The sequence below is a fragment of the Myiozetetes cayanensis genome, unplaced genomic scaffold, assembly GCF_022539395.1.
Source record: "Myiozetetes cayanensis isolate MyiCay16 unplaced genomic scaffold, myiCay2020 scf158, whole genome shotgun sequence".
NCBI lineage: Eukaryota > Metazoa > Chordata > Aves > Passeriformes > Tyrannidae > Myiozetetes > Myiozetetes cayanensis.
Window position 1 is genome coordinate 66637 of NW_026087248.1, and position 10456 is coordinate 77092.

At 41.2% G+C, this 10456-nt stretch overlaps 1 non-coding gene and 1 pseudogene across 1 annotated transcript; both read left to right on the forward strand.

The window, feature by feature from the left end:
• Nucleotides 1-7152, forward strand: part of LOC126637653 (geranylgeranyl transferase type-1 subunit beta-like) — a 37003-nt pseudogene extending 29851 nt beyond the window's left edge.
• On the forward strand, nt 1637-1709 carry TRNAG-GCC (transfer RNA glycine (anticodon GCC)). Its single transcript has one exon. It is a non-coding gene; the product is annotated as a tRNA-Gly (tRNA).
• Nucleotides 7153-10456: the final 3304 nt, after the last annotated feature.

The window sequence follows — 10456 nt, forward strand, 5'->3', positions numbered from 1 at the left end:
AAATATGAGATTTTCATGATTTAGAGGGAAAGGAATAGAGTTTTTCCTTGTTCAGCATCAGAACAAGTGAGTTGCTGTCATTTAGACTATCACCAAAAAAGTATCACTGTCTATTTAGAGCTGGACAAGCTTTTCCATGTGTTTAATGATTCTAATTAAAAATTACACTGTACAGTGGGTATCTTTGTAAAGGATCTGGGTAAAATATTTCAGAATGTTTATTTCCTTAAGAAATTGATCCTTTGAGTTTATTCAGAAATCTTTGATGCATTTAAAAAAACTCAAAGTTTAGATAGTTACATAGTATGATTTACAGATTGTAATTATACATAGAAATTATACATAGTATATATTGTTGTCCACAAAAATTGGATTTGTCACCAAGTGTGCAACAAGCCAATAATTAGACACTCGAGAGTGATTAATTATTTCTGAGTTGTGCAAGCTTGGGTGCTTGGTGGTATTCCACAAATCGATGACACCAACTATCAAAGCTTTTTACTGTTTATACATTTTAGCATACAAAGGAATTAGTGTTCATTTGCTACAAGTTACATAGTTCTCTTGCTTCCCATACTAATTAGTCCACATGCTCAGTCTTCCTCTTCTTTTGGGTAGGTGAGTTTCTTGGATCTGTTGTCCATGAGTCGGTCGTCACAATCTCCCCCTGCCAGAATTACTTTTTACCCAGTTGGAGCTGATTTCATCACAGTTGCTGAGTTGGCTTTATTAGTTTCTTCCTTATCTTGGGAGTTGTGCCAAATGTCCTTGTGGTCCATAAATTCTGCATTCCTTGTGTCCACAATCAGTGGTACATCCTTCTTCCCAAGCTTTGTTTACCTCCCCCTAGGTCTTAGATCACTGAAGCATGTCCAGCCCTAAAACTTAACAAGGCAATTCTACCAACAAGTAATTTGTTTTTTTAACACCTGGACATCACTGAGAGCTTGTTAGCTGCTATCTGTTTCACAGGTTAAATCTCCCTCTTTGCTGATTGGGTTTGAAAGTATACAAAGATCAAACATCAAAAAACATCCTTTCTTAATAAAATTTTACATATTCCACATTTTGCAACAATATGAAGTAGTTATTGGTTGCATTTTAGAAGTGGAAACTGACAATTTAAAAATATGCTAGAATTCAAAGGAGATACTGTAAAGACATGAAAACAAACTTTGTGCCAGTAGTAATGTTCAGTGGCATTTTGTAAAGAGAAGAGAAACAGCCCATAAACTCAGTAAACATGATAGAAACATAGTTAGAATAAAGGAGGAGACTGATCAGAATCTGCACAGAGATATTTCAGTATGACATGATTTCATTTTGAAGAACAGCTGACAATTTGTCAGACCGATAATATAGGGCTCATGACATTTCCTCCCCTGAAAACCATTTTAGAATTCCTAATGACTAGCTAAATTTGGTGTACATTATGTAGACCAATGAGTATCATTTCAAGAAAATATTTCTGTTTTTCTTGATGAACTGTTTACTTATGAGGTTAGGAAGAAAAACACTATGATTAAAACCCCAATCATGTAAGAATGTCCTCAAACTCTAAGATAGTTTGAGATAGATTTGAGGAAGGTAAGACTACTAATAAAGTTGTTTGCTTGATGTGTATGGTGTTCCTGAAGCCACTGGTGGTCTAGTGGTTAGGGCGCGGCACTGCCACCGCCGAGGCCCGGGTTCGATTCCCGGTCAGGGCCACTCCCGGGCAGATGGAGCTCGTTAGCCCTTAAAAAGGCAACCCATCTACGTCCTAAGGACCTCGCTGCCACCGTCCAAGCTTGCTTGGCCCCGGCAGATGAACCTTAGGATTAAAGGGTGGACTCAGTTCCGCGCACACTGTGTCTCACCTAAAAAATCCAATGCGCAGGCTGGAAGGTGTAAAGACCTTCCCCGGATCTTCGCTCGCGAAGACTGGCCATTATTATTATGGTGTTCCTGCCCATACACTACTGTTTCCTATAGAGCAAGCTCTTCCTGTCTCTTAAACTTTTTTGTGAGAGTAAGCTACTTTTTAACTTTAATGCTCTGGCTGGTCACAGAAAGAGAACAAGAAGATTGAACTAGAGTACTAAGGATTAGCTAGATTGTTGTTTTAAGAATGTACAGAAATTTTGCTGGTGTGACAAATTTTTTCTCTCTCTGACAATTTATTGAATGTCTTATAAGATTGCATATCTTCTAGACAAAAAATTGGTGTTTCCTTTGGTACTGTTTATATTGGGCTCTTGTGGTGAGGTTTTGGTAGCAGGGGAGCTACAGGAGTGGCTTCTGGGAGAAGCTGCTGGAACATACCAAAGTGAATTGCAAAAAGACTACTGTTTAGTTCTTGGTAGTCTCTACAGGTAAGCATCCAGATAGGGTTGTCAAACGCAGGAAAGGCTATCAGAAGTTTCCCGGAAAAAAGCGGTTAGATTGACTATCTTATGCTAATGCTACTTATTACAAATATTAAACCCACAAACATTAGGGTTGTACAGAGCTGGGGATTTTATTACAATACATACCTAAATAATTTTTTTCCAGATTTGAGCATAAATCATTATAAGATTTAAATTAATTTTAAATTTATCTTAAACTACTAGATGTACTGATGATTCATCTCACTGGAAATCTTTAAATGATATTGCCGTGGGTTTATGTGGCTGGGGTTTTGATAGTGGGGGAAGCTATAGGGGAGGCTTCAGTTAGAAACTGCTAGAAGCTTCCCCTGTCCTATGAGGAGTCAATGATAACCAGCTCTAGGACAGACTTCCTGCTGCAGGCTAAAGCTGAGCCAATTAGAAGTGATAATATAATGCTTCTGTGATACCATATTTAAGAACAGAGGGCTGTTGCACAGAAGAAATTCCAGCTGGAGAAGAGAGGACTGAGAACATGGGATAACAAGCAGAGGCCAAGATCAGTGTAGCAGGAGGGGGAGGAGGGATCAAAGGGCCCCCCCCCATCCTCCAGCAGGGGAAAGACTGAGAGCCGAGGCCCCTGCTGCCTGTGGAAGACCATTGGGGTGCAGAGACCCCCCTGCAGCCCATGGAGGAGTCCATGCTGGAGCAGGTGGATGCATGAGGAGGCTGTGATCCCATGGGAGGCCCAAGATGGAGCAGGGTCCTGCAGGAGACCTGTGACCCATGGAGACAGAAACCCACACTGGAGCAAGTTTTTCCCGGGTAGGACTTGTGGCCCTGTGGGGGACCCATGTCAGTACAGCTCAGCCACGAAGGACTGCACCCTCATGAAGGAGTGACCAACGGGACAGCAGATTGGGAAGAACCGCTACCCAAGGGATGGACTCATGCTGGAGAGGTCCATCAAGGACTGTCTCCCATGGGAGGGACCCCACGGAAGCAGGGGAAAGACTCAGAGATGTGACATCCCCCCCTCCCCCCCCCGTAGCTCGTGGTGAAGACCATAGTGACGCAGGCTGTCCCCCTGCAGCCTACAGAGGACCATCGGGGTGCAGAGACCCGACTGCACCCCGTGGAGGAATAACCCACAGGACAGCATATTGGAAACAAAAGATAGGGAAAGGATGAGAATGAGCATGCACGTTTACTAAATGTAAAAGATATGAGATTTTCACTGCAAGTTCCAATGTTCACATGGGTAAAATCAGAGGGCAGAAGCACTGACTTTCAAGCAGAAATGGATGTTTATTCAGGGGATGCTTACAGCTGCAGCAACTGGCCACAGTTGGGTGGCCAAAACACAAATCCCACAGGGCCTCCCGGCCTTGCATATCAAAGGATCCTAGGGGATTCACCATGCTACTTTCTGAGCCGTTTACCTTTACCCCACCCCCACCCCCCATCTCCCTTCCCCCACTTGTGGGAAGGCATGCTTCTTTGGCATCTTCTTCAGATAAGAAGATTCCCCGTTTAGTCTCACAAAGGAGCAGGTTCCACTGGACGAACAAAAGGTGGTTATTCTCACACATACTCTCAGCATGTGTTTCTTTAGCCACAGCAGGTTTCTTGAGCAAAGAGAAATCCAAATCAACTTGCTTCCTCACCCACCTCTTGTGCAGGGGTCCTGTCCACCCCCTGCAGCACTAGAAGTATAAATCCACTTGGTATTTTTCTTTGGTTTTAAGACAGTGCTCAGTAGTTGTGAGATTGTGTACTGCCATGTATTTGCAGGCTGCTTGTGAAATAAAACATTTGGACCTACGTTTTCCAACCTTGAAAAGCCTTGCATATTTTATAGTTTTAAATAGAGGAGTACGCAGGCTGAATAGGTGCATTATGGTTACAATGGAATCACAGAATAAGCCAAGTTGGAAGGGACCCACAAGGATCATTGAGTCCAACTCCTGGTCTGCACATGACCATCCCCAAGAATCACACCATGTGCCTGAGAGTATTGTCCAAATGCTTCTTGAACTCTGTCAGGTTTGGTGCTGCGACCACTTCCCTGGGGAGCCTGTTCCAGTGCCCAAACATCCTCTGGGTGAAGAACTTTTTTCTAATATCTGACCTAAACCTCTCCTGACACAACTTCAGGCCACTCCATTGGGTGCTGTCACTGGTCACCACAGAGAAGAGATCATTGCCTGCCCAACCTCTTCCCCTCACGAGGAAGTTGTAGACTACAATGACATCTCCCCTCAGTCTCTTCTTCTCCAGGCTAAACAGACCAAGTGACCTCAGTTGCTCCTCATATGGCTTCCCCTCAAGGTCCTTCACCATCTTCATTGTCCTCCTTTGGACACTCTAATAGCTTAATAACTTTCTTATATTGTGGTGCCCAAAACTGCACACAATATTCAAGGTGAGGCCACCCCAGTGCAGAGCAGAGGGAAACAATCCCCTCCCTCAGCCAGCTGGTGATGCTTTGCCTTATGCACCCCAGGACACAGTTGGCCCTCCTGGCTGCCAGGGCACTGCTGGCTCATATTCAGCTTGCCACTGACCAGGACCCCCAGGTCCCTTTCCATGGCACTGCTTTCCAGCATCTCATTCCCCAGTCTTGCACAAGTGTAGAACTTTGTGGTCAAACTCACCAAATATACCTATACAGGTAAATAGGCTTGTGTATGTATTTTAGTGAGTGTCCTGGTTACAGAGATAGGAGGCGGAGTTTAGCACTATGTGAGTGTGATCAAGTTGTGTATTCTTTACCACCCGTGTCATCATTGGGGGCACAGTTTCAGCAGGAAATGCAGAAAGCCAGAAGTTTGCCATCTTGCCTAGGTTGCTGAAGCAGAGTGGACTGTCCCCTTAAACTGCGGTGAACTTGGTCCCGCCTACTGTCCACTGTTTTTTTTTCCCTCCTCCCATTTTTCCTCTGGAGCACTAATACAGCGTTACAGTGCTGAAAGTGGATAGCTCTGAGGTACGACTGAGTCAGCACTTCAGCAGAGATGTTTTTCTTCCCCCCCACACACACAGAGCGGCGGAGAGTTGGAGGTGGCAGTTCCAGCAACTGCAGAGGACTGAACTCAGCCAGCAGCTGCACAACCCATTTTTTCAGATGAACTAGCTTCCAGGTTTTGTTTTGTCCCTGCTTTCTATTGGTTTTGGGCTGGGGGGGAGAACACCTTCTTTTTGTGTACTTTTTGCTTTTGATACCAACATTGTTATTGGGATTTTAGTAAAATATTATTTTAACTTATAATCTCTCCTTATTGTCTCTCCATTATCAGAAGGGGCAGGGGGAAAAGGAGTGTCTTATTTGGAGTTTAGTTTCCTGCTGGCTGTTAAAACCATCACAGTGAGTATCAATGAAGCTTTCCACAGGAGTTAATACATTATATTTCTTGAAGTTGAGTTTTCCCTGTCTGACATTAGCCAAGCCAATGGTTTGTATCAGAAATAGTTTGGCCAGCAGGACTACATAAGAGATCGTTCCCCTGTACTCATCACTGGTGAGGCCACACCTTGAGTACTGTATGCACTTCTGGCCTCCTCCCTACAAGAAAGACATTGAGGTCCTGGAGCACATCCAGAGAAGGGCAACATATCTACTGAATGTGTTTTTGTCTGTATGTTAATGCTGATAAACAGAAGCCATCTTTCACAGGAGGTATCTGTCTAGAGAGACTCCAGCCATATAACTTCTTGTAATATTATTTTAGTCAGACATGAAATTAGTGATACCTCCAAAAGCTTACCAAGTGTTTAGAATTTGAAAGGGTGACATTAAGGTCATAGCCTCTTTCCATCTTTAGGATGTCTTGGGCAGATAATCCAACCTAATAGATTGCCCAGACTACTCTTCTTCCAAGCTCCCAAAAAGTACATGTGGATGTCCTTTCTCCTTTTTGCACTAGATTTGGTGTATACTGAACACTTCTGCAAACTAGTTTAATTTGCTAAAATGTCAGAAAGGTGTCCAATTTTCCTGCTTTGATTTGTTTTCTTCCATGTTTTCTGAATCATGGAGGGTAGTGAGCAAGCTCTAGTACTGGTATAAGATAGGCAGCAGGAGAGCTATGGGATGGGAAAATAAGAGCATCTCATCTCTGCTGATCAAGATAATTCATGAATTCATATCTTTAGGGAAGTTAGGGAAAGCAATGATTTTTTTTCATATATCTAAACTTGCTACTGGGCTACTGGTGCTAATTTTGGTGTTTCAATAGTCAGCAGTCCACTAAGTAGCCAGGTATCCACTTGACCTTTGATTTGCAAAAAAAAGGCTTCACGTTGCAGGGTGAGGGGAAAGATTTATTCTGTTGAAAAAAATGTATTTACAGCTCCTCAGATGATTTTGCTGTTTGGCCTGAGAATTTAAAAGAAATTAACTAGTGAGCAAGAATTGTTATAAATTAAAACTGACTAGTCTTAGAGTTTGCACACTGTCATTTCATGCTGGAGGTTTTGGGCAGAAATTTTTTTCTTATTTCAAATCCTAAGTTTAAAATGTAGCATCTGTTTGTTTTCCTTGGTTATAATTATTCAGGGGGTTTGCAAGCCAGGAACAGTTGGCTGTTACAACCTGGCAGAAACATAATTTTCTTTTTCATTTTCCATCCTGCTTTCAGATGCTTTACATGCCTACTTTGGGATTTGTGGCTTGTCATTAACTGGAGAAACTGGTATTTGCAAAGTTCATCCTGCCCTAAATATAAGCACAAGAAACTCAGATCACCTTCACCATCTCCATCAGATTTGGAAAACAAGGACTCTAAAAGAGTCTATGTGAATGATTTAGGCTTTATTTTAGTACTGATAGCATAATTGTATCCCAAGTTTATAAACCATGTATAACCAGTGTGCTCTTTTTAAGTGCTGAAGTCATACAATCAGTTCTGTATTGATGGAATTATTTTCATAGGTAATTGCCTCCAGTTATTCTGCACTGGTTAAAAAGGAAATATTTAGGATATATAGAAGTTTGTCACTACAGATGGTAAATAGATCTGCAAATGGCTTTCCTTCTAAGAAATACCTTGAGGCAATTGAATTTAATTGTTATTTTTTATTTTTTAAATTCATTCATACTGTGTCAAAATATATAATGGGAAAGTATTTTCAAAATCTGTATCATACATGTGCTATCATACAGTAAAGCACAGAACCTTCAAGTTCTTTATGACTTTATATGTTTGACATATTTCTGGGTAAAGAATCTCCCATATTAAGTCTCAGTCAAAACTTACCTTTTATCATTACTTGCAGATTCCCTTAACTTTGGGTTTTTTTTAAGTAAATACAAATAAAATTATTTTATTCAACTAGTTTTTTAAAGTTGTGTGTCCTTACTAAATGGATTTCATCATTCTACTCAGTAGCTTCTACACAGATGCAGTGAATCATTAGCCAGACACAATGTTTTGGACTGAAACATTCTCTTCGTGGGACATTAATGTGGGTGCAGTGTATTGATATATAGTGTTAAGAGATACTCAGCACAGAATAGCCCTGTGTGAAAGAAGTATCAGAACCTATTTCTGAAGTCAAGCCTTTGCAATGCATTAAAATTATGCAACTTTACTTTGATTTTTTTTATGTTTTTCTTTTTTTAGTGTGAAATAATTCTGAATTTCTTAACGCTTCCATGTAAATAATGAAACATTAGGTTTTAATATAAATCGGTAGCAGTTTACTCAGAGACAGATGATGAACATTCTCAGCTTATTTAGTAGTAGTGCCTTACTTTGTGTGCTTGTTGCAGAAACGTTTAAAATTGAGAAAAATAGTATATTCAAATGAGATTTATTTTTATAAACCAATTAAAACAGATAAACCAATTAAAGCTCCACCAACATTTGAATACAGATTTGTGATGTCAAATGGAATTGATATTACCCAACTGACTTAAGAATTTTCAAGATTTTGGAAAGGGTAACCCAGAATGCACAATCACCCAATAAGGCGAGGGTTCTCAACCTTGAGGAGTTACCTTGGGTTGCATCCCAGTCCAAGAGTCCCCAACTGCAGATCTACAAAGGGTAGTTGCCTCTTGTTCCTCCTCTGTTAGGAAGCCTGCACAGGCCAGATCTGTGTTACATGACTGAGGCCAGTTGCATGTCACTGGTTGAAAGTCCTGCTAGGGTACTTGCCACAGTGCTTGAAATGCTGCTGTGGTGGGTTGACATTGACTGACCACCAGAGGCCCACCAAGCCCCTCTCGCACTCTTTTTCCCAGTGAGATGGGGGAGAAAATAAGATTAAAAACTTGTGGGTTGAGATAAAGGCAGTTTAATGAAAAAGAAGCAAAGGACACACACAGAAGCAAAGCAAGAAAAAGATTTACTCTCTACTAGTCATTGTCATATACATAACCATAAATTCGTGTCAATAAAAGAATAAAACAAACAGATTGTAAAACTTAATTACACCCCCATAAAGAAATAAAGCAGATCATTTGTAAGGGCATCAAGGTCAAAAGCTATAAATCATCTCTGCTTTCCTAAAATGAATTATATGACCTTTTAGGCATCTTTTAGTCTAAGAATGTATGAATTATAGAAGTATCACTGTTGTAGAGATAACAACCTAGCTCTAGTTGTGAAAATAAACATATGATAAATGTATATGTATATCATGTAATAAATATGCATGAAGTAGCTAGAATAAATATTAGTCAAATACTCTGTCAGGTGTGCAGAATCTTTCTGTTGCCCAGCATGCTGTTTGCTTTTATCATATAATAAATTCCAATTTGAAAACTGATTATATCCTGAGACTCTGTTTCTCACAAATTGGGGAACATTTAGAGACTGTTTCTCAGATCATCATCTGGCAATGTCCCGACACTTCATGGGAAGTAGGACCTTGTTGTAGTAGGCTTTTGGTGTGTAAGAGAAAACAGAGGTTTTTAATGTTAAGTGAACATGCTTCCAAAATGGCTTTTGTAACTTCTTTTGGTAACTTCTTCTTCCCAGGATTCTCAGTCTTTATCTCTACTTTGGAATGACCTCAGAGATACCTGAAAGTCTCCCTATTGTTTGTTAACCCTTTGTTATCATTGGTTGGTTTGTAATACCTCCTGGACTCCCAATGGTCACTTTGTAATCCCCCCAAGAACTATTTAAGTTACTACCCAGAAAAATAAAGTCTCTCTGCCTCTCTCCTTGCTGCTGCTGTCCTGTGGTCTCTTCAGGAGCCATGGAGACCTCATGGTGGGGAGGAGGGGGGGAGTACACTCCCCTCCAGGACTAGGGGTAAAGGGACAAAACCTCTAGCCTGGAGTCCCCCTCCCTATCCCTCTTCAACGTTGGTCGGGACCTTGTGTAGCAGTTGCTTCAGAAGACAAATGCCTTAAGCATGAATGCACCTTCTCCCTCTCCTTTTGATGAAGGATGAATGGTTTAAGAAAAGATTTTTTTTGCAGAGTGAATCATGGAAAAGAGAAGTTTTTATTGTTGAGAGTGACATCATATGATATGGAATATCCCTTTGCTCATTTGGGATCAGCTGTCCTTACTATGTCCCCTTACAGACTCTTGCCCACCACCAGCCTACTTGCCTTTGGGGGTGGGGGAGTGTGTGCGTGTGTGTGGTGTTGGAGAGGCAGCCTTGATGCTGTGCCAGAAATGCTCAGCAATATCCAAAATGCTAGTGTGTTATCAACACCATTATAGCTACAAATACAAAGCACAGCACTTTGAGGGCTGCTTGTGGGAGAGTTAACTCCATCCCAGCCAGTCCCAATACAATCTCCATCCCTTATTCCATACCATTTGTATCATACTCGGATCCCACATAATGTGATATATTTACATATCTTCTGACCATCCCATTATATCTAGTTCTCATTCTTGAAATGCCCTCTTACCAGCACTTACAACTTATACTACATATTGAAACCATCTTTATACCTAACATAAAGATTTATACATTCTCATTAACTACTATCCCCTGTCCCTTAACAGATAGGTAGATGGATGCTCAGGACAGGAAAAGTAGAATGTTCAGTTGTTGGACAGCTACACAAGGTTGGTTTGGGTCATCGCTGGACTTGCAGGTTCTTTGTGAAGCTTACTCTTTGTTGGTTCAGGTAC